Here is a 23745-nt window from a genome sequence, read left to right as displayed (position 1 = left end):
AAGCTCATGACTCGCCATACTTGATTCACCCCGGAAACACCAAGATGTCTTTGGATTTGAAGGAACGTTTCTGGTGGACAGGTATGAAGAAAGATATTTCCGAGTATGTAGTCATGTGTGACGTATGTCAGAGAGTTAAGGCAAAACACCAGAAGCCAGCAGGATTACTTCAGCCTATGCCGATACCCGAATGGAAGTGGGATAAACTTGGCATAGATTTCATCACCGGATTACCCAGGACACGATCAGGTTATGACTCCATCTGGGTAGTAGTTGATCGCTTGACCAAAGTGGCTCACTTTATCCCCATGAAAACCACTTATATGAGCGCGAAGTTGGCCAAGATATATATGACCAGGATCGTATGTCTGCACGGAGTTCTGAGGACCATCAATCAGATAGAGGAACACAGTTTACCTCGAAGTTTTCGAATCAATTACACCAGACTTTGGGTACCAGGCTAGAGTTCAGTACATCCTTTCATCCCCAGACCGAGAGAGTCAATCAGATTCTAGAGGACATGTTGAGAGCTTGTGAGCTAGATTATGGATCTAGTTGGGATGATAATTTTCCTTATGTAGAGTTCTCATATAACAATAGTTACCAGGCTAGTTTGAAGATGGCCCCTTTTGAAGCTTTGTATGGAAGGAGGTGCAGGACACCATTGATGTGAGATGAAGTTGGGGACTGTCAGTTGTTCGGACCAGATTTAATCAAAGAGTCGAAAGAGAAAGTTAAATTGATTCGGGATAGACTGAAGGTAGCACAGTCCAGGCAGAAGAGATATGCTGACACTAAACATAAGGAGGTAGCCTATGGAATCGGAGATAGAGCCTATCTCCGTGTATCACCACTTAGAGGAGTTAAATGATTTGGAGTCAAAGGAAAGTTAGCACCACCATTTGTAGGACCATATCGAGTTTTGGAGCGTATGGGAGAAGTGGCCTACAAGTTGGAGTTACCCGAAGGATTGTCAGGAGTTCATGATGTGTTTCACGTTTCCCAGTTTGTAACATCCCAAAATTCTAAATTTTGGAATGTTATATTAAATAAATAGTTCATGATTGTTTGACTGATTGTTGTGTGATTTATTGTGTGAAATTGAGTGGAATTTTGAAACTTTGTGAAAGTTGAATGAGAGGGAATAAAAGGACTTTCCCAAAACTTTCATCTTTGCCTTATGATCTTCATGAATTCAAATCCATTTCATCACAAAAACCCTAGAGTGAAGATGATATGACTTCTTCCATTTAATTAAATGAAAAAGGGATTTGAAAAGATTTGAATTCCATTTGACAATATTTCAGATTCAGAAAATTTATGCAACTCAGTGATTTTCATGAGAGAAAATAAGATGACTTCTTCAAAATATATGAAATAGAGTTGGAAGAGGTTTGAAATTCAAATTCAAAACCATTTAGGAGTTATTTGGGTTTTATTCAAATTATTTTTCTCCAAAAATAAGTTATTTGGAAATTAGGGTAAAATGATTCGCTACAATATAAAATTGGATGAAAGTAAATTTGAAATCATTTTGGTATTTTAAAAATGATTTTTATTGGGTTTTATTGCTACAGTAACACTGTTTGACTTTTGAGAATTTTGATAGATTTTATTTGAACTTGAGAAATAGTTCATGTTGTATAAAAAATTTGTTTGAAAATTTTGGTATATTATATGTCTACTAATAGTTTTGCTTTTATTTCTCTTCCTCACTTTTCTTCTCTGTGTTAAAAAACAATTTCTTTAAATGGCGCTCAGGTCGAGCGCAAACCACCAGCCCACCACTCACTTCTGGCCCATGGGCCATCTCGCGACCGAAGCGGTACGTTTTTTTCTTTCTCTCGCGGAGTCGCTGACCGCTGGTGCCCGCTCGTCAATCCCCTCCTCTGTCCCTTCCGTGTTCTTCACGAACACAGGTGCCCCGATCCAAATCCCGATCGATTCGGCTCGGTCTTTGCCCCTCGCGCACGCCCGCCTCCCTATAAATACTGCCCTCCTCCTCATCCGATTTTCGCAAAAATTTGGAAGTTCCCGTGCCCGTTTCGTGCGGATCCGATCTCGTCGGAGTTCTCAGCCTGGAGCTCCTTTGCTGCACGATTCCAGCAACCGTAAGCCACCATCATCCCCGATGTCCCTCTATTTCTTCCTCCCTTGATGCTGCGCATCCCTTGACGCCCTTAACTCACGCAGAACCTTTCTGGATCGAGCTCCTGGACGACTCTCGCATCTCACCGGGGCCACTGCTCCTCCAGACGTTCGTCACCATCGCCACAGGCCTCCCTCGAAGCTGACGAGGTCACCCTCGGGTTCGTCTTCATGCTCCGCGCCCCGTCCGACCCTTCCCCGAGACCGACGACCACCAGGACGAGCAGTACGTCCACCTCCCGATGCCACGCCACCTTCTTCCCCAACTCCGGCGGCCACCTCCACTGTGTCCCCGGTGAGCATCTCGCGTCCATCCGATCGTAGATATAGGGCTTAGATTAGATCTTTTGTTTTTTTAGTTAGATTGAATCGGTATCCTTTATTTGTCAGTCGTTCATTAGTTAGACTACGCAGCGGACGCCTGTCGTCCAATCACAGAGAGCCACGATGGCACAGGATTATTTTTTTAGACGCAGCTACTGAATTACTTAAGTAGGGGTCGTTCGCCCGTAGCTCTCGTGCACTAGCCTCGCCGACCCAACCAGAGCATGACACGTGGCCACCGCCGATCTGTAGCGTTTTGTTTTTTGTTTTAGTTTCTGTTTCGAAAACAGAATAGTTCTATTTTTAGATTGCTTATAACTTTTATATTTTAGATCCAAATTGAGTGATTCTTTTTTCATTAGATTCAAATTTGTTGAAGTTCTGTTTGTGCCATTATATTTCAAAATTGAGTAGTTTAAATTTGAGTTTGCATGAATTTGTTTAAATCACTAATTTGGTCCGTATCTTGAGTTTTATAAAATATTTTCGATTGATTCTTTTTGCTACTGTTTTGGTATTGTTTCGTCTGTTGCATATAGTGATTTATTTTTAGGTTATTTTAAATTAGGGGTTAGACAAAACAATACTGTTTTAGTTTTTGTTTTGTTTGTCTTTTCTTTATAATTTTAATAGTTTATAATTTATCTCTTTTTGTCACTTTTAACAAATTTACTTTGTTTTTGTTATTTAACAATAGACAATTTTATTCTTTTTAAAAAATATTTTCTTTAGTTTTGTATGAAAACTTGTATAGGTCATAGTTAGAGTTTTATAGAAGATTTTTTATGTGTTTCTTTTTGCTACTCAAAGTTTATGAAAAATACTTTCTGTTAAATTAGTTGTTTTACATTTTCTTTTCTGTTAATTTATTAGTTTAGTGTTTTAGTTGTTGTTAAGGTTTTACTTACGACAAAACTATTTTGTGTTATGTCTTAGAGTTTTCTTTAGTAGTTTTGTTTGGTAGTTTTCCTTGGTTTTATTTGATGTCGCTTGTTGATTTGCATTTTATTTGTTGATTTTATTACGAGTGTTAGAATTGCTTGCTAGTATGTCTGCTTATATGAATAATACGTTTGATTATATTGATTTTCAACGGAGTGATGATTAGTTCTACCAAGTCATTTTCTGAGGGTTGTTATCTTCATCGAGTAATACCAGGCAAGTTCAATTTGACCATGCTTTTCATGCCTATATTTTTATTGCATTTAGCGTCACCATTCATAATCCCTCCAGTAATTATATTGATTTCTTGTAGTTGAGTAGATTGCATGAGGTAGGAACCCATCACCCTGTTATCAAGCCCGGGACGCTATATAGTTTTAATGCTACGCTATAGTTGACAGGGTTTGTATGAGTGCTCGGGAGTGGTGTGAGTATGAAGAACTCTACGTCAATGACGACAAATCCATGATGGCATCTGCAAGGACTGCATCTTCAAGGCCAAGACTTCAAGACTCAAGACAAGAATTCAATATACCTCTGGGTGGAGAATGGTTAAGAAGGGTACATTGGTGCGTCCAGTACTCGGTGATTCCGGAGAAGCGTCGTGATATCATGCGGAAAGTTTCACCCAGGCTCAAAGAGACGGAAGAATACTTCATGCCCGGAAGCTTACATGTGCAACCGCAGGTCACTATGGGCTCTGGCTTGGTTGACCTTAGTGGTGACTCTGGCTGGGACGGTGCTAGCAGATGTAGAACTACGGTAGGATTGGATGAGCACCGGACAGTGGTCAGAGGAACTCTTCGGAAGACCATGTTTCGGTCATCTTGTTCTCAAACACCTTGAAGTGTGAGAACGTAAAAAAAGGTATCGAATCTTGCGGGTAAATTATACAAACCTCTGCAGAGGGTTTAAACCTAATCAATTAGCCGTGTCCCCGGTTACGGACAATTTGAGCCACTGGACTTGGATCTATCTCGGAATTCTCAACACCAGATTGGTAACTTAATTGTGGGCAACTTTGATGATTTTGGGCTATGAGACATCGGTTGGCGGAACCATGTCATGATAGAAAACTCCGTAGTACAGACTCCTAATGTTCCTTTGATGTAGTGAAAATAAACCAGCTTTTACGCAAACAAAATTCAGATACAGAGCCACAAAGTCATATTGCATATACTATAGTTTATATCTGTTTTTCTTAAAGTGATCTTGCCAGTACATTTAATGTACTGACCTACACAGCTGCAACGTCTCATGTTGTAGATATTTTCTTCCAATGAGTAAGAGTACGGTACATGGTTACGGTCTACACTCAACTTGTCGATGGCGTTGATGGGACTCCACACCCGATTTTTTGTTTCCGCTGAGGCTTACGAGGTATATATCAGTTTTACATTATTTATACATGTGATTGCACTTTGATATATACATTGATGTACTGTGTGTGCCAGCATAATGATCCAGAGATGGCACAGACACACAGAGACTTGACTGTCTGAGGTCGGGTTGCTATAGATATGGTATCAGAGCACATGTTGACTGTAGGACGTGACCCTAGAAATCAAAAAGTTCCTAGGACAGGCAATCTCTAAAACTTTATTTTCAAAAGGATCCGTTACTTCTCATCTTTTCCGATTTTATCAAATATTCCCTCCTACATCAACTAGTTAGAATATACCCCTTTCCCTTTTGACCACACAGAGGATCAACTGAAGACACTCCAATAAGGACGATATATCGGACAACTGATGACCTTTTTAGAGTAAAGAGGATTTCACCATGCATTGGAAGAGTTGAAGCTACAACAGTAGAAGACTCCGAAGAATTGAAGAATTTGAAAGAATCTGAAGAATTATTTTACCTTTAAAAGACCAATCCCTATTATATACTCATGTTAGATGCGACGATTTGTGAGCTGTCATTTGTTTGATGTTTTTTTTGACAGCGACAAAATAAAACCCGTTTCTTCGAAACTATTGTTTGTATTGCGTGTATCCCCCTCTATCTTTCGTATCTCATCCCAAAATCCTTGGACCCAATAGATGATGAATGAAGATGGAGTTGTATTTCCGGGATCAAGGACACATCCAGAGGTAGCACAATGGATACGGAACATGGAAGATCGCATGAAGGAGCACCATATTTAAGGAGAGTATATGGTTCCATACACCTTACGGCGCATCACACAAGGTGCCGCAACATGCCGAGAGATACATCAAGCTATACAAGGATGGAATGGAGCAAATGCTTGGGAAGAATTCAAGACGATTCTACTGAGGTCTCGTTTTATCCAGAAGCTCGGTGATAGTAAAATTAAGCAAACTTGTGCATGCAAGATATGTGGAGAAATAGGACACACCCAGGAGGAACACAATGATGGATGCCCACATTGTGAGGAGAATCACCCAGCCGAAGAATGCCCGACTGGGCAAGTTACTTGTTTCCTGTGTGAAGGAACTACACACTACCCTGGTCAGTGTCACATTTACCCCAAGGTACAAGAAATTACCAAGCAGCAGAAAGAAGCCGTGAAAGAAACCCTTAGGGAAAATTCAAAAGAACTTGCGATGAAGGAAGTTATTGAAGACCCTGATGGTGAAGGCCTAAACAGATTTTTTGCCCAAGCCTACTACTCATGTGAAGAAGAAGGAAATTTTTCAGAGTATTGCACGCAGGTAAGCTAAGAGTATCTCAGAGACTTCCCGACAGCAGAAGTGAAGTTTTACCCTCGGGAAATAGAAGCTTTGATCTTTACAGAGAAATCGAGGAAGAGAAAATGAAGGCATACTCAGAACAACCCAACTTCTGCAGAGAAGGACCTGAGTCATATCACTTGTTACAGACGTAAGGATTTAGGTCATTATGCTAGCAAATGCCCAGAAAGGAAACCAACAACCGAAGGAGCCAAGCTAACCACCAGGAAGCCCTGGATTTGTCTGAAGTCATTTGTTTACGCTGCAAAGGAGTAGGACATTTTGCCAGCGAATGTTCAGACTGAGGAAAGCTTGAGCAGAGTAGTTGATATCTTTATATTGGAATAAAGCATGTAATAAATGTGGAATACAATTTTATTTTTGGGGATGTTGAGTTGAGTTATGAAATGGAAATTGTAATAGCTCATGAAGCAATAAAAGTTGATGTGGTTGGAATCTCATGTGAAATGCTATGAGTTGTTGTTGATTGTGAGTGCCTCTCTCATTATCTCACCCAGACTTAAACCTTGAACCCATGGACAAGCTGATCCCAAACCTTTCCTCCCAAAAAAACCACATTTCACCCAAGGAAATACATACATTATCCTGAGTACCCCTTCTATCTTATACATGCAGATGACAACCCTTTACGAGTTTTTCTCAAGGGCCGGAAAATGATCATGACCCTAACTAGTGATCAGGATTACCCGAAGATCCTGAAGGACATGATGAAGCATATTCATCTTGAAGGAGATGCAGTCTACAAAGGTTATCCTTTCATGGAGGATGGATTTGAACTTTGGTAAGTGGAGGTACACCTCCACCGTGTGAAGGGAGTTTGCCCAAAGACTATGGGACAATACTTACTCATTTCTCGAGTACCACGAGCAACATTCTTCGACTCTGTTCATGAAGCTGCTATGGAAGCTATATGTCAGATTGGAGAAATACTTGAAGCAAGACTCCGTCACACTCAGGAATACATGAGAGGTGCATGCAGAGATGATCGAGATGAAGCTCATGGCCACCATGATGAAGTAGAAGATCGATGATTTCAAGGATCATGTCGCACAATTCCAGTGGGACTAAATCATGTTCAAGAAGTACAAATGAATAAAGATGGAAGTAATGCTTGACCATACCAAACTATGTGGATGGCAACTTTTGTAATAGAGTACTTTTGAAATTTGAGTTTTGGGTAGTGGTTAAGGATGTAATGAAGGATTTGATATGAAGAGAATATGAATTATGGATGAACCAGTACATTTTATATTAATGGTAATACCATGTGTGAACACTAGAACTATGGATAGGAAAAATATATATTCCACAGACTGGAGTTCGAAAAAAGGAGAGTTGGAGTTTTGCTTTTGAAACGATGGTTAGGGAGAAATGGGGTGTTGTTGGATTTAAAGGAGGTGTAAAGTTGGAATGTGAAACAATTATACCTCCCGGGATGAATAGAAGTTGTACCCGCATTGAAGTGGGCCCATAACCCACAGGCCCAGGAGTTAATAAGAAGCAAGCACACTCTTGCTGAAGGAAGATATTTTGGAAGAAAACTCAGATTTAATCAGTAGACGTTCCTTAGGAGGATACGCAAAACTGAAGAGTTGTAGTTGTGAAGAAACGATAGATGTTTTATTCAGCTTGCAGAATTAATGGATTTATTTGAACCCAGTTTGAGGACAAGAGAAATTCTGCAATGCTTGTGAGAATGCCCGAGTGTTAGAAATGCGAGGTTCGCTAAACCTTATACAGGATAATGATTCGGGTGCAGAATGGATTGATCACCATACCGACTTACTCGTATCATTCGCTCTTGCTATTTGGATTGGTAAATCTGAGTGACTTGACCATAGTAGAGAGACGACGATGTCAAAACTTTGTTTAAACCTTAGTATGGTAGGACGATTGATCCATGTATAGGCAACCGTTGCCAATCGTAGGCTATACTGTGTGGTTCAACCCCGACCTTTTTCCTGCAGGAGAAGCCAATAATGATTGACCACCATGAGATCTCTGATAGTTGTTTCGTTTTGGCGAGAGACCTGTCAGCTAAGAAGAACGAGTCACAGAAGAACTTTATCCTGACGATAGGACTCAAGATTTTGAGGAAAACGGTTATGCCCTTACCGGAAGAGCCTCGGTGTAGGAATTATCACGAAGATATGAGAAGACTGGCACCGTCAACCCGAGGAATGGAGTACATGAGTTTTGTCAGAACCATGGCCTTGCTCTTAAGTGTGGTAGCACCCTAGACCTCTTCGGTCGATGGATTTGCTGGAAAACTCCCAAACCCTAACCTTTTCTTGCTAGCCTCTTCGAATCTCGAGGACGAGATTCATTTTAAATGTGGTAGGTTTGTAACATCCCAAAATTCTAAATTTTGGAATGTTATATAAAATAAATATTTTATGATTGTTTGATTGATTGTTGTGTGATTGATTGTGTGAAATTGAGTGGAATTTGAAACTTTGTGAAAGTTGAATGAGAGGGAATAAAAGGACTTTCCCAAAACTTTCATCTTTGCATTATGATCTTCATGAATTCAAATCCATTTCATCACAAAAACCCTAGAGTGAAGATGATATGACTTCTTCCATTTAATTAAATGAAAAGGGATTTGAATTCCATTTGAAAATATTTCAGATTCAGAAAATTTATGCAACTCAGTGATTTTCATGAGAGTAAATAAGACGACTTCTTCAAAATATATGAAATAGAGTTGGAAGAGGTTTGAAATTCAAATTCAAAACCATTTAGGAGTTATTTGGGTTTTATTCAAATTATTTTTCTCCAAAAATAAGTTATTTGGAAATTAGGGTAAAATGATTCGCTACAATATAAAATTGGATGAAAGTAAATTTGAAATCATTTTGGTATTTTAAAAATGATTTTTATTGGGTTTTATTGCTACAGTAACACTGTTTGACTTTTGAGAATTTTGGTAGATTTTATTTGAACTTGAGAAATAGTTCATGTTGTATAAAATATTTGTTTGAAAATTTTGGTATATTATATGTCTACTAATAGTTTTGCTTTTATTTCTCTTCCTCACTTTTCTTCTCTGTGTTAAAAAAACAATTTCTTTAAATGGCGCTCAGGTCGAGCACAAACCACCAGCCCACCACTCACTTCTGGCCCATGGGCCATCTCGCGACCGAAGCGGTACGTCTTTTTTCTTTCTCTCGCGGAGTCGCTGACCGCCGGTGCCCGCTTGTCAATCCCCTCCTCTGTTCCTTTCGTGTTCTTCACGAACACAGGTGCCCCGATCCAAACCCTGATCAATTCGGCTCGGTCTTTGCCCCTCGCGCACGCCCGCCTCCCTATAAGTACTACCCGCCTCCCTATAAATTTTCCACTTCACTCTGAAATTCTTTGAACTTTTCAAATGTTTCAGATTTATGTTTCATTAAGTAGATATACCCATATCTGCTCAAATCATCTGTGAAGGTGAGAAAATAACGATGTCCGGTGCGAGCCTCAATATTCATTGGACCACATACATCAGTATGTATGATTTCCAATAAATCTATTGCTCGCTCCATTGTTTCGGAGAACCGCGTTTTAGTCATCTTGCCCATGAGGCATGGCTCGCTAGTACCAAGTGATTCATAATCAAGTGATTCCAGAAGTCCATCAGTATGGAGTTTCTTCATGTGCTTTACACCAATATGACCTAAACGGCAGTGCCACAAATAAGTTGCACTATCATTATCAACTCTGCATCTTTTGGCTTCAACATTATGAATGTGTATTACTACTATCGAGATTCAACACAAATAGACCACTCTTCAAGGGTGCATCACCATAAAAGATATTACTCATATAAATAGAACAACCATTATTCTCAGATTTAAATGAATAACCGTCTCGCATCAAACAAGATCCAGATATAATGTTCATGCTTAACACTAGCACCAAATAACAATTATTTAGGTCTAAAATTAATCCTGAAGGTAGATGTAGAGGTAGCGTGCCGACGGCGATCACATCGACTTTGGAACCATTTCCCACACGCATCGTCACCTCATCCTTAGCTAATCTTCGCTCAATACGTAGTCCTTGTTTCGAGTTGCAAATATTAGCAACACAACCAGTATCAAATACCCAGGTGCTACTGCGAGCTCTAGCAAGGTACACATCAATAACATGTATATCACATATACCTTTGTTCACCTTGCCATCCTTCTTATCCTCCAAATACTTGGGCCAGTTTCGCTTCCAGTGACCAGTCAGTTTGCAATAGAAGCACTCAGTCTCAGGCTTAGGTCCAGACTTGGGTTTCTTCTCCTGAGCAGCAACTTGTTTGTTGTTCTTTTTGAAGTTCCCCTTCTTCTTCCCTTTACCCTTTTTCTTGAAACTGGTGGTCTTGTTGACCATCAACACATGATGCTCCTTCTTGATTTCTACCTCCGCAGCCTTTAGCATTGCGAAGAGCTCGGGAATTGTCTTATCCATCCCTTGCATATTATAGTTCATCACGAAGCTCTTGTAGCTTGGTGGCAGTGATTGAAAAATTCTGTCAATGACACTATTATCCAGAAGATTAACTCCCAGTTGTATCAAGTGATTGCAGTACCCAGACATTCTGAGTATATGTTCACTGATAGAACTATTCTCCTCCATCTTGCAGCTGTAGAACTTATTGGAGACTTCATATCTCTTAATCCGGGCATTTGCTTGAAATATTAACTTCAACTCCCGGAACATCTCATATGCTCCATGATGCTCAAAACGTCGTTGAAGTCCCGGTTCAAAGCAGTAAAGCATGGCACATTGAACTATCGAGTAGTCATCAATGCGTGACTGCCAGGCATTCACAATGTCTGTAGTTGCCGGCACAGGTGGTACACCTAGCGGTGCTTCCAGGATGTAGTTCTTCTGTGCATCAATGAGGATAATCCTCAAGTTACGGACCCAGTCCGTGTAATTGCTACCATCATCTTTCAACTTTGCTTTCTCAAGGAACGCATTAAAATTCAACGGAACAACATCATGGGCCATCTATCTACAACAACATAGACAAGAAAAATACTATCAGGTACTAAGTTCATGATAAATTTAAGTTCAATTAATCATATTACTTAGGAACTCCCACTTAGATAAACATCCCTCTAATCATCTAAGTGATCATGGGATCCAAATCAACTAAACCATAACCGATCATCACGTGAAATGGAGTAGTTTTCAATGGTGAACATCACTATGTTGATCATATCTACTATATGATTCACGTTCGACCTTTCGGTCTCAGTGTTTCGAGGCCATATCTGTATATGCTAGGCTCGTCAAGTTTAACCTGAGTATTCTGCGTGTGCAAAACTGGCTTGCACCCGTTGTACAAGAACGTTGAGCTTATCACACCCGATCATCACGTGGTGTCTTGGCACGACAAGCTTTTGCAACGGTGCATACTCAGGGAGAACACTTATACCTTGAGATCATCTTATAATGCTACCGTCAATCAAAGCAGAATAAGATGCATAAAGGATAAACATCACATGCAATCAATATAAGTGATATCATATAGCCATCATCATCTTGTGCCTTTCATCTCCATCTCCAAAGCACCGTCATGATCACCATCATTACCGGTGCGACACCTTGATCTCCATCGTAGCATCGTTGTCGTCTCTCCAACTATTGCTTCTACGACTATTGCTACCGCTTAGTGATAAAGTAAAGCAATTACATGGCGATTGCATTTCATACAATAAAGCGACAACCATATGGCTCCTTCCAGTTGCTGATAACTCCGTTACAAAACATGATCATTTCATACAATAAAATATAGCACCATGCCTTGACCATATCACATCACAACATGCCCTGCAAAAACAAGTTAGACGTCCTCTACTTTGTTGTTGCAAGTTTTACGTGGCTGCTACGGGCTGAGCAAGAACCGTTCTTACCAATGCATCAAAACCACAACGATAGTTCATCAAGTTAGTGATGTTTTAACCTTCAACAAGGACCGGGCGTAGTCACACTCGATTCAACTAAAGCTGGAGAAACTGACACCCGCCAGCCATCTGTGTGCAAAGCACGTCAGTAGAACCAGTCTCGCGTAAGCGTACGCGTAATGTCGGTTCGGGCTGCTTCATCCAACAATACCGCTGAACCAAAGTATGAGATGATGGTAACCAGTATGACTTGTATCGCCCACAACTCACTTGTGTTCTACTCGTGCATATAACATCTACGCATAAACCTGGCTCGGATGCCACTGTTGGGGAACGTAGTAATTTCAAAAAAATTCCTACGCACACGCAAGATCATGGTGATGCATAGCAACGAGAGGGGAGAGTGTCGTCCACATACCCTCGTAGATCATAAGTGGAAGCGTTATGACAACGCGGTTGATGTAGTCGTACGTCTTCACGATCGACCGATCCTCAGTACCGAACGTACGGCACCTCTTCGTTCAGCACACGTTCAGCTCGGTGACGTCCCGCGAACTCACGATCTAGTAGAGCTTCCGGGAAGAGCTTCATCAGCACGACGGCGTGGTGACAGTGTTGATAAAGATGCTGATGCAGGGCTTCGCCTAAGCATGCTACGATATGACCGAGGTGGATTATGGTGGTGGGGGGCACCGCACACGGCTAAGAGATCAATGATCAATTGTTGTCTCCAAGGGGTGCCCCCTCCCCGTATATAAAGGAGTGGAGGAGGGGGAGGGGGCCGGCCTCCTATGGCACGCCCCATGAGGAATCCTACTCCCATCGGTAGTAGGACTCCTCCCTTCCAAGTAGGAGTAGGAGAGGAGAAGGAAGGGAGAGAAGGAGAGAAGGAAAGGGCCCCCTCCTTGTCCAATTCGGACTAGAGGGGGAGGGGGCGCGCGGCTGCCCTGGCCGCCCCTCCTCTACTCCCACTAGGGCCCATTAGGCCCAATATACTCCCTGGGGGGTTCCGGTAACCCCCCGGTACTCTGGTATATGTCTGAAACCTCCCAAAACACTTCTGGTGTCCGAACATAGTCGTCCAATATATCGATCTTTACGTCTCGACCATTTCGAGACTCCTCGTCATGTCCATGATCATTTCTGGGACTCCTAACTACCTTCGGTACATCAAAACACAAAAACTCATAATACCGATCGTCACAGAATTTTAAGCGTGCGGACCCTACGGGTTCAAGAACTATGTAGACATGACAGAGACACGTCTCCGGTCAATAACCAATAGCGGAACCTGGATGCTCATATTGGTTCCTACATATTCTACGAAGATCTTTATCGGTCAAACCGCATAACAACATACATTGTTCCCTTTGTCATTGGTATGTTACTTGCCCGAGATTCGATCATCGGTATCTCAATACCTAGTTCAATCTCGTTACCGGCAAGTCTCTTTAATCGTTCCGCAATGCATCATCCCGTAACTAACTCATTAGTCACATTGCTTGCAAGGCTTGTAGTGATGTTCATTACTGAGAGGGCCCAGAGATACCTCTCCGACAATCAGAGTGAAAAATCCTATTCTCGATCTATTCCAACTCAACGAACACCATCGGGGACACCTGTAGAGCACCTTTATAATCACGCAGTTACGTTGTGACGTTTGGTAGCACACAAAGTGTTCTTCCGGTAATCGGGAGTTGCATAATCTCATAGTCATACGAACATGTATAAGTCATGAAGAAAGCAATAGCAGTAAACTAAATGATCAAGTGCTAAGCTAATGGAATGGGTCATATCAATCACATCATTCTCCTAATGATGTGATCCCGTTAATCAAATGACAACTCATGTCTATGGCTAGGAAACTCAACCATCTTTGATCAACGAGCTAGTCAAGTAGAGGCATACTAGTGACACTATGTTTGTCTATGTATTCACACATGTATTAAGTTTCCGGTTAATACAATTCTAGCATGAATAATAAACATTTATCATGATACTAGGAAATAAATAATAACTTTATTATTGCCTCTAGGGCATATTTCCTTCAAGAAGATAATATGACTTCTTCAAAACAGAGGAAATAATGGACATTTAATTTTGAATAAAAGTATTCATTTATTTGAATTTTGTTTGAGATTTTATTTGGTTAAATTAGGGAAAAATTGCATTTTTAAAAATTGCATCTTAGCCCAGAAAAATGTTCACGTTGTCCTGAATATTAGTAGAGGACCGTGAAAATTATTTTTGGGATTCTAGGATTTTTATTTATTTTATTTTGGATTTTTTTTCCTTTTCGGTGAAATTATTTAAAAAAAGTTTCGGACCAACTGGGCCGAAGCCCAGCCAGCCCAGGCCGTCGCCGCCTTCCCGAGCCACCGCCGGAGTCCGCCTCCACCACGCCGCGTCGCCGCCGCCGTGTCCGAGCGGGATACCACTCGGTGCCCCCTCCTCCAAGCCGCCTCACCCCTCCCCAACCCTTTATAAGGCCGAGGCCCCGGACCCCTCTCTCCCAAGCCACCGCCCCAAGCCAACCGCGCTGCCGCTGACGCTTGCGCCGCCGCCGCCCACTGCCACGCCGCACCGCACCGCTCCCCGCCGCCGTAGCCGCCGCCCTGCTGCCTTGCCGGAGCTGCCGTCCCGCCTCGCCGACCTCGCCGGAGAACACCGTCGACATCGCCGGCTGAACCCCCGAGAACTGGTAAAAATCGGTTGGCTTTCTACGGTTTTTCTTTTGTTTTTTTATTAGATCGGTTTTATTAATTTTTATTCTAACGAACAAATTCGTTCGTTAGTCTTTGTTACAGGAGGTTCGTCCGATAGATTTTTCATTTTAGTTCTATTTTCAGCCAGGGACCTATCCGCAAATAGTTTTCTTATAGATTAGTCCTTGATCTTCAAACCCTCACTATTTTTTTCTCGTTTATCCAAATCCAGTGAAACCAACACCAAAATCTTCGTCTTGTTCCGCTCTGTCCATATAATCACCTTGAACATGATTTTGAAAATTTAAAATTTGGTTTCAAGCAGATTTGAATTCGAACTTCTGTTGATCGTGGTTTGAGTTTTGTAACTCTGATTCTTTCTGCAAATCGAAGCTCTTCACTTGAACTTTCAGTTTAGATCTTTTCTTTTGGTTTTATCTTTGCATCTTATGCTTGAGTTCTTATGTATGCTATTGTTTGTTCATGATAGAGTTTCCGGAGTGCAAGGCTTGCTACTACGAATCTGTAGGGTTTTCTGATCGTCAGCAAGGCAAGTAACACTTTGATCATATCCCTTTATTACCCAGTTTTTATGCATTAGATTCAATCTTCAAACATTGCATGAGTAGGTTTTGATGACATGTGGGTATTGGGAAGTAGTTGATGAGGTAGGAACCTATTGTCTTATATTTAAACCCCGGGTATTACTGCGTTATGATTGCACTAATTTGCTATGCTCCTAGATGTGGATTGGTTTGTGATATTCAAGAAAGATGTCACAGTTATTTATGTCTAAGGGAAACTTAAGATGGCTACTTTAATACACAACTGGGTGGATTGGTTGCAGGCACCTAGGGAATCCAGTGTTGTCCTAGGAGATCTTGGGGTACCCGTGTGATCATCCTATGGAATGCCACCCAGGCTCCAAGGGATCATTAGATTATTCATGCTAGAAACTTTCGTGTGTAGCCACAAGCCATTATGGGTTCTGGCATAGTTGAGTAGGTTGTGGGAATCCTTTCCATGATGGGCTAGCAGATGTAGGGGAATTGTAGGTGTATCGGCCTATCTATCGGTTAAGGTGACCTCTTCGGAAAGACTGTGTCTCGGTCATCTGTTTCTTAAACATCATGCAGTGCGAGAAATAAAATGGAGGAGATCGAGTCTTGTGGGGAAAAGTGCGCAAACCTCTGCAGAGTGTATAAACTAATCATGGTTAGCCGTCTCCCCGGTTATGGACATCTTGAGTATCTGGTACTTGAATTATCATGTTGATCTCATCACTCTTCTTAATGAATTTGTCGGGTTATTAAATGTTAATTTGGGATTGAGTTGGGGGTACCTTCTCAATAATTTCATCAAACTTTGTAGTTAAATAAAATATATTCCTTTGTTGTAGGGAAAAATTAGCTTTATGCAAATGATAACCGTAGAGCCTCCACCAGCCAAATATGCACATAGTGATAGCTGTTATTTGTTCATTGCTCTATGGTGTTATCTTGCCAGCATATTCCATGTGCTAACCTACATGGCTGCAATGTATCATGTTGTAGAATTTTTAGACGAAGAGTAAGGGGCGATAGGTCGTTTTCATGCACTCAGTATTGCCGTGGAGTTGGATGGACTCATTTATCTTCGAAGCTTCCGCGGTTCTCTTATTTAGATGGCCTTAAGCCATATTATTGTAATAAGTACTCTGTTTGAGACACTCGTGTAATAAGTGTGTGATTGAACTCTACAATAAATCCTCGAGTATTGTGTGTGTCAGCAATACCGATCCAAAGATGACACTTAAGCACAGAGACTTCGATCCATTCGGGTCGGGTCGCTACACAAGTGGCACATCATCACTATCAAGCAAGGTACTAGCATCATCATAAGCATCATTCATAGTAGAAGTAGCATCATCAAGAACTTGCGACATATTAGAATTAATAGCATGTGGTGGTGTTGCAAGTTTACTCATAACAAAAGGTGAATCTAAAGCAGAACTGGATGGCAGTTTTTTACCTCCCCTCATACTTGAGGGAAATATTTTAGTCTTAGGATCCTTGGCAACGACGCCAAAAAAATGTCTTGATAACCCACAAGTATAGGGGATCACAACATTTTTCGAGGGTAGAGTATTCAACCCAAATTTATAGATTCGACCCAAGGGGAGCCAAAGAATATTTGAAGGTATCAACAGTTGAGTTGTCAATTCAACCACACCTGGAGATTAAATATCTGCAGCAAAGTGATCAGTAGCAAAGTAGTTTGATAGTTTTGATAGTAGTGACAGCAACAATAGTATCAGTGACAGTGATAGCAGTATTTTTGTAGCAAGTGTAATAGTGATGATAGCAGTAGTAACTTAGCAGAAACAATATGGGAAAATTCGTAGGCATTGGATCGGTGACTTGTTGGATGATATTCATCATGTGACAGTTATAACCTAGGCGATTCGGCACTAGCTCCAGTTCATCGATATAATGTAGGCATGTGTTCCATAAATAGTCGTACATGCTTTATTAAAAAAACTTGCATGACATCTTTTGTCCTACCCTCCCGTGGCAGCGGGTTCCATAATGGAAACTAAGGGATATTAAGGCCTCCTTTTAATAGAGAACTCGAACAAAGCATTAACACATAGTGAATACATGAACTCCTCAAACTATGGTCATCACCGGGAGTGGGCCTAGTTGTTATCACTCTGGGGTTGCCGAATCATAACATGTAGTAGGTGACTATAGCTTGCAAGATCGGCTCTATAACATGGATATAATGATGATAACATAAACAGTCCAGATCTGAAATCATGGCACACAGGCCTAAAGTGGCAAGCATTAAGCATGGCAAAGTCATAGCAACATCAATCTAAGAACATAGTGGATACTAGGGATCAAGCCCTAACAAAACTAACTCAATTACATGATGAATCTCATCCAACTACTCACCGACCAGCGAGCCTAGGAAGGAATTACTCACTCCCGATGGGGAGCATCATGGAATTGGCAATGGAGAAGGGTTGGTGATGACGAAGAACGAAGATCCCCCTCTCCGGAGCCCCAAACGGACTCCGGATCTGCCCTCCCGAGGAAGAACAGGGCTTGGGCTCCGTCTCGTCGATCGCGATAATTCTTTCTCCCTGATTTTTTCTCCAAAAATAGGATTTATAGCGTCGGAATCAGGATCTGCGAGGCTACCAGGTGGGGACAACCCACCTGGGCACGCGAGGAGAGGGGCGCGCCCTGGTGGGTTGTGCCCACCTAGGTGCCCCTCTCTGGTAGGTCTTGGCTCCAGAAATTCTCTTTTATTGTATAAAAATTCCTTGCAAAGTTTTGTTCCATTCTGAGAACTTTTATTTTTGCACAAAAACAACACCATGGTAGTTCTGCTGAAAACAGTGTCAGTCCGGGGTTAGTTTCACTCAAATCATGCAAATTAGAGTCCAAAACAAGAGGAAAAGCGTTATGAAATGTAGATACATTGGAGACGTATCAGTGCACTACAACGAAGCAAAGCCTAGCAAAGTATGCTTGATGGTGCTCCTGAGCCATCTTTCTTCAGTTGAAAGGACGCGGAGCTCCATGGCTCGACCCATCCTCATAATAATGTAATTAGCAATGGCCATCTGCGTCTTAATGTTGCAAGTATTCTTCTGACCCCAAGTCTGAAGGGCGGTCGCAGTGTTACGTAGTAAGGTGTCTAGCCTCTTGAAGGGGTCAACAATGTGGTCATCACGCACACAAGCATCGCAGATCGTCTACTCAAACCCATCCAGCTTTAGCCAATACATCTCAAAGCGAAACTTTTTCTTCACGCAAAAAGGGGCGGAGTTGGTTAAGTGTAGCAGGGTATGGTTCGAAATGTTTGTAGAGAGAGCTTGCAACAACACATCCGGGTAAGTTAGATCCCAATCCACCGAAAAAAGCACACGATCAATTTTTGTTAGCACCGGCTGCTCCCTTTCGTTCGACCATGTAAAACGCCTCCCATGCATGTAAGGTTCCTTCAATTCGCAATCATCCACAAAATCTTTGAATCTTCTCATAATCCTCCGGTTCAGATTGTTATTTCTCTTCTCATCCACCCGTAGGATCATATTAAAGTCCCTGAGCACCATCGAAGGCCCCGAGCAAATGGCACGCCTATTGTGTAACTCAACTAGAAACTGCATCTTCGCATCATCCCCTTGCGGTCCATAAACCACTGTCACCCACCATGTCGACCCTTCCTTAATGTGCACCAGCCCCGTAAGGGAATGAGTATCCATGGCCATGTTATCCACCTCCAACACTGTCGTATCCCACCCCAAAAGAATCCCACCACATGTGTCAGATGCCGGTAAGTAGGCGAAGCCATCATAAGATGGCCCCAAACATTGCATGGCAATAAAAGGATCAATTACATCAAGTTTCATTTCTTGCAAGCACACTAGGTTCACTTTGGCTTCCACCACAAACTCCCTTACCGCATTCCTCTTCGCTGGGTTATTCAACCCCCTCACGTTCCAACATAGCACCTTTGGATTCCAATCCATAGTTACCAAAAGACCTCCCCCACCCACCTCCAATGCGGGCACTTATGCCGCCACTACTGCAGGATACTGCTAACGCGACACTACGATCAGAGACCCTTTGCCGAAACTATGTGCGATGCAATAATCGCAAACGGTGGTGTAAAAACCATCAAAAAGGTGCAAAACGTTTGCGATGGCGGAGCCATCAAACACGGTTCAGATTTTAGTTGTGTGTTCGATGCAGGGCGCATGGTTAATCCATTCAAATTGTTTGCAACAAGGCAGAACAATAGAAATGTGCAGCCACATCAATGTGCGTGGAATGCAGGACACACGGTTAATCTATTCGAACTGTTTGCGATGAGGTAGAACAACAGAAATGGGAAGCCATATCACACTACTAGGGAAAAGGCTAGTAGCAGCGCGGGTTTTAGGTGTATCAGTAGCGCGGGTACCGGCGCTACTAATAAGGCGCTACAGCTAACACGTAGCAGTAGCGCGTGCTCATAAGCGCTACTGCTACACAAGTGTAGCAGCAGCGCTTCTAGTGGAAGCTCGCTACTGCTAATAGCTATAGCGTCCTTCTCCTGTACGCGCTACTGCTACTACCACGCTGCTGCTAACTTTTCTCCACTCGCTACTGCTAATTTTAGTAAAAAAAGTCTGGCATATTTGTTTTGTATTTGAACAGGCTTTATAGAAGAATCTTTAGCACATACAAATGTCATCATGATACACATACAAATGCCTGCGAGACCACAAATGTAATCATAGCATATACATACAAATAGTCTCATCATAATCATCATCCAACACAAAGTGGTATCTTGTCATCATCTTGAAAATAACGATACATGCAAGTCTCGAATACTTGCAACTACAACGTCATCCATCTAAACAAAGGTATACGCGAGAAGAGCTATCACTATGAGTGAGAGCGGAACTATGCAGTACATGAGGTGGCGGTTACGAGTCCTCTCTCACGCTAGCGTGAACCTCAAGTAACTAGCTTCTCCTTCTTGTCTGCTTTTGAAGCCTTTATGGCTGGCGCCCGAGAACCCATTCACTTGCGCCTGACACTGATGCCACTCGTTGTACACCCCCGGAACCTTCCCTTTGTACACGACATAGCACTTCCATCTCGCCATCAAGAAACTAGGTACCTGTTAGAGATGCATGTTCATGAAGAGGATGTACAATCATATATATGCAACAAAATATACTAGAGCAACACCGAAAAAGAAAGGGTTAGAAACTAGATGCATCATACAGTATGCAAATTAATTAACTAGAGGTACGCAGGTCATCGTACGCAAACTAACAAAGTAGCGTTACGCAAGTTCGGCAGGGACCGTGGACATCACAAAGTTTCATCGCTACAAAAAGTATACAAGTTCAACCGACACATATCATCATCATCATCGGCATCATAAATCACTAGAGGTTCCATCCTTCCATATCATCGAGGATGGACCCTAGCTTCTTGAACGTCGTGAGGTCTAGACGTTGCATGCCTATGCGAGTTCGGACGTCAGCTCGCGATATAGGGCCGTGGTGGAACATCCCCTTCTCATCGACGACTTCTTTCATGATGATCGTCGCAATGTCGCTTTGGATGCGAAAGAAGTCATCTCTAAGTTTATAATCCGCTTCTCCATGCGATTCTAGCCACTTGTGCATATGATCATCATTTCTGCTTCTCATGCGAAGCTTTTGGTGATCCGTGTTGAACTGAATCATGAGATGGACGATGTAGAATCCATCCTTCTTGCTTGGTTTTGGGACATGGATGCAGGAGAAGTTAGTTTTATGCGCGAAACCCATCTTCTTGTTCCTTTGTTTCCTAATCTGCATGTGGCCACCTCTAATGCTGAAGCCTTGGAGAGCATCATCTAGAATATTCGTTATGTGGATGTAGTCTTTTTTCTCATAGTCTCTGGAAAGGTCAAAATACACGGCGTGGGAGACTTGCGGGTAAAGAACGATAAGGACGGCACGCCCATTGCTGCGGGGAAAAGACACCTCAAATTATTCCCCATAAAGAGAGAAGGAATGATTGAAATGTATGAAAGGGTTGTCCGGATCTGGCTTACTTTGGATGATAAGGCACGAGGACAATTTCCCGGTCCTTATTCTGTACCATGAAGTTTTGGAGGTACTCCCTAGCAGTTTCACGCTCAAAGTCACCGAGACTCAAGAAAGACTCGTGCATGTAGTACGGATCCGCCACACAGATTTGCGAGACTTCTTCACTCTTCATGATAGAGCTCATATGTAGCGCAAAAAGGCGGACTATTGTAAAATCGAGCCGCCTTGTCAGAAACATCTCAAAGATATGGTCAAACCGCAGGAAGAACACCTCCGCGGGCCGTGTCTCGACGTAGCACTTCCTCTCAGGCACACGAGCCGCGTATGTCGGATATCCTGGATCCTTTGAGGCTAGTAGGCTTTTCTTAGTCGACAACACATGGTCGTGCAGTCTCCTGAGATCCCTTGATAGTGCCTCCAGCGGTTTCGGCGGTAGCATTGGCTCGCCCGTGAGATGGAACATGGCCGCACCTTTCACGGGTACACGCTCTTCAGAATGCATCATCTGGCTGCTATGTGCTCTGGCTTGTTTGGAGGCAGCTATCTTCCCTGATCTCTTTCTCTCCTTTTTCTTGGGCACACATTCTAGACCCTTCCTTAACCCCTGCCCCAGTGTTCCCGGGCTAAGTACTGTACGACCCTCACGCCCGGCTAGTTGAGCCTGTGTTGAGGCGGCATCTTCAGGCGTGTCCTGTGAGGATTTCATGAAGACGGACTTTTTGCAATCCCTGCTACGACCTTCCTGCCCGGGCATATCATCCATATCCTCATTAGCAAGCTGATAGCCTGATTCGTCATATGGTTGACTCATCAATTCTATGTCACAGTCATACGCGTTTGTATTGAGGAAATCCATAGGGTCGACCTCCGTCTCATCATCCATTCTCTGTTCTACAGGACAAATTACATCAGTCAGTACTATTGCACCCCCTTCATCATGTCATCCGCCGCTCTCACCCGACACTATAGGAGCTGGTAATTGCGTAGGCGGGGTGGTGGTCTCCGCACATGCTTGTTGATGTGTGGTTATTGGTGTGCTCTCGGCCGGCTCCAGACGAATAAGATTCTTCGGCCATAGCAACACCCAACCCTTGCAGCTTCCAATCCGCGGTGGGGTCTCGTCGTCCGCTCCCACATGCTGTACTGGAGGAGGCAAATCCTCGTGCCCCGATTTCACACTGGACAAGCTAACCCTGAAGTGCCCAGCGGGGATCGGCTGGTTGTGGAACGTGGGTTGCAAGGGGTCCATTATCATCCCCTTTCCCACGTCCACCTTCTGGCCTTTGATCAAGTAGAGTATGGTGCACGGGGTTTCTTTCGCCTGCAAACACATATGTCTGTGGCGTAAAACATCCGAAAGGCAACAGAAATGGAGTATTATATATATATATATATGTTGGTGTGACATGTAATTACCGTGATGGCGTCGAGCTCAGCCAAAGACGAAGGCCCACTGAGCGCGCCAGAGACTGAGGACGGGCTGCTATGAGCGGGAGCGGCTGCGAGAGGAGGCCCGGTTGTGTGGGCAAGTGATGGTGCGATGGTGTTGTTGTTCATGGAGTTGCTCCCGATGAAACTGGGCAACGGGAAATCATGTACCGTCTTGTCTGGATTTTCCTTCGTCCAGTTGATGATAAATGGAACCAAGTTAGTAGCGAAATCATTTACCAAAACATGAATCAACATTCCAGCGTAACATAGGCCACTCGGATCATTTACCAAAACATGACATGTCCAAAACATGACATATCCACATATCACATGTCTAGTTCAAATTTGCATATAAATTCAGCTAATTTTGAAACCTATCTAAATTCATAACTAAATAGATAACCTAATTAACATAACTAAAACCTAAGTAAATTAACCGAAGAACCCTAGCTAGCAGAGAGAGAGAGAGGGGGGGTGGTTTACAGAGGGTGCAGGGGCGAGGAGGCAGGCCCGACGACGACCGAGGTTGGGAGGGGAGGAAGCAGAGGAGGGAGGCGAGGGACGATGGGTCGGGGGCGAGCGCTGGCGCCGGGGGCGAGCGCCTTGGTCGGGGGCGAGCGCCGGGGCCGGGTCGGGCGCGGTGGTGCGACGGGGGGGGGGGGGGAAGAGAGTGGGGATTTGGGGGAAAAGAGGCGGGATGAAGCAGGGAGAGTGAGAATTTTGGGTTAAGTGGACGTAGCAGTAGAGCGTTTAGACAAAACGCGCTACTACTATTAAAGGCAGCTATAGCGGTTTTATACAGAAACCGCTACTTCTACCTTGACTAGCTGTAGCTCTTTTTCAGTAAAGCGCTACTGCTATAACCAGTTTCCCTTTTTCTTTTCCTTTATTTTTCTCACTTTTCTTTTTTTCCGAGAGCAGTGAACGAAGGGAAGGCGATATATATTGCATCATTTCACGGTTAAATATGTATGCAAAATAGGAACATATATATATTACAT

General features: G+C 42.9%; 1 long non-coding RNA gene across 1 annotated transcript; it reads left to right on the top strand.

Moving 5' to 3' along the window:
* Positions 1–1873: 1873 nt before the first annotated feature.
* LOC125537718 (uncharacterized) lies at positions 1874–23199 on the top strand. Its single transcript, XR_007296069.2, has 3 exons — positions 1874–2111; positions 2194–2443; positions 15215–23199. It is a non-coding gene; the product is annotated as an uncharacterized LOC125537718 (long non-coding RNA).
* Positions 23200–23745: the final 546 nt, after the last annotated feature.

Source organism: Triticum urartu, chromosome 2A, assembly GCF_056163025.1.
Source record: "Triticum urartu cultivar PI428250 chromosome 2A, HENAU_Tu73, whole genome shotgun sequence".
In the NCBI taxonomy this organism is placed as follows: domain Eukaryota; kingdom Viridiplantae; phylum Streptophyta; class Magnoliopsida; order Poales; family Poaceae; genus Triticum; species Triticum urartu.
This window is presented reverse-complemented; position numbering and strand designations above follow the sequence as displayed.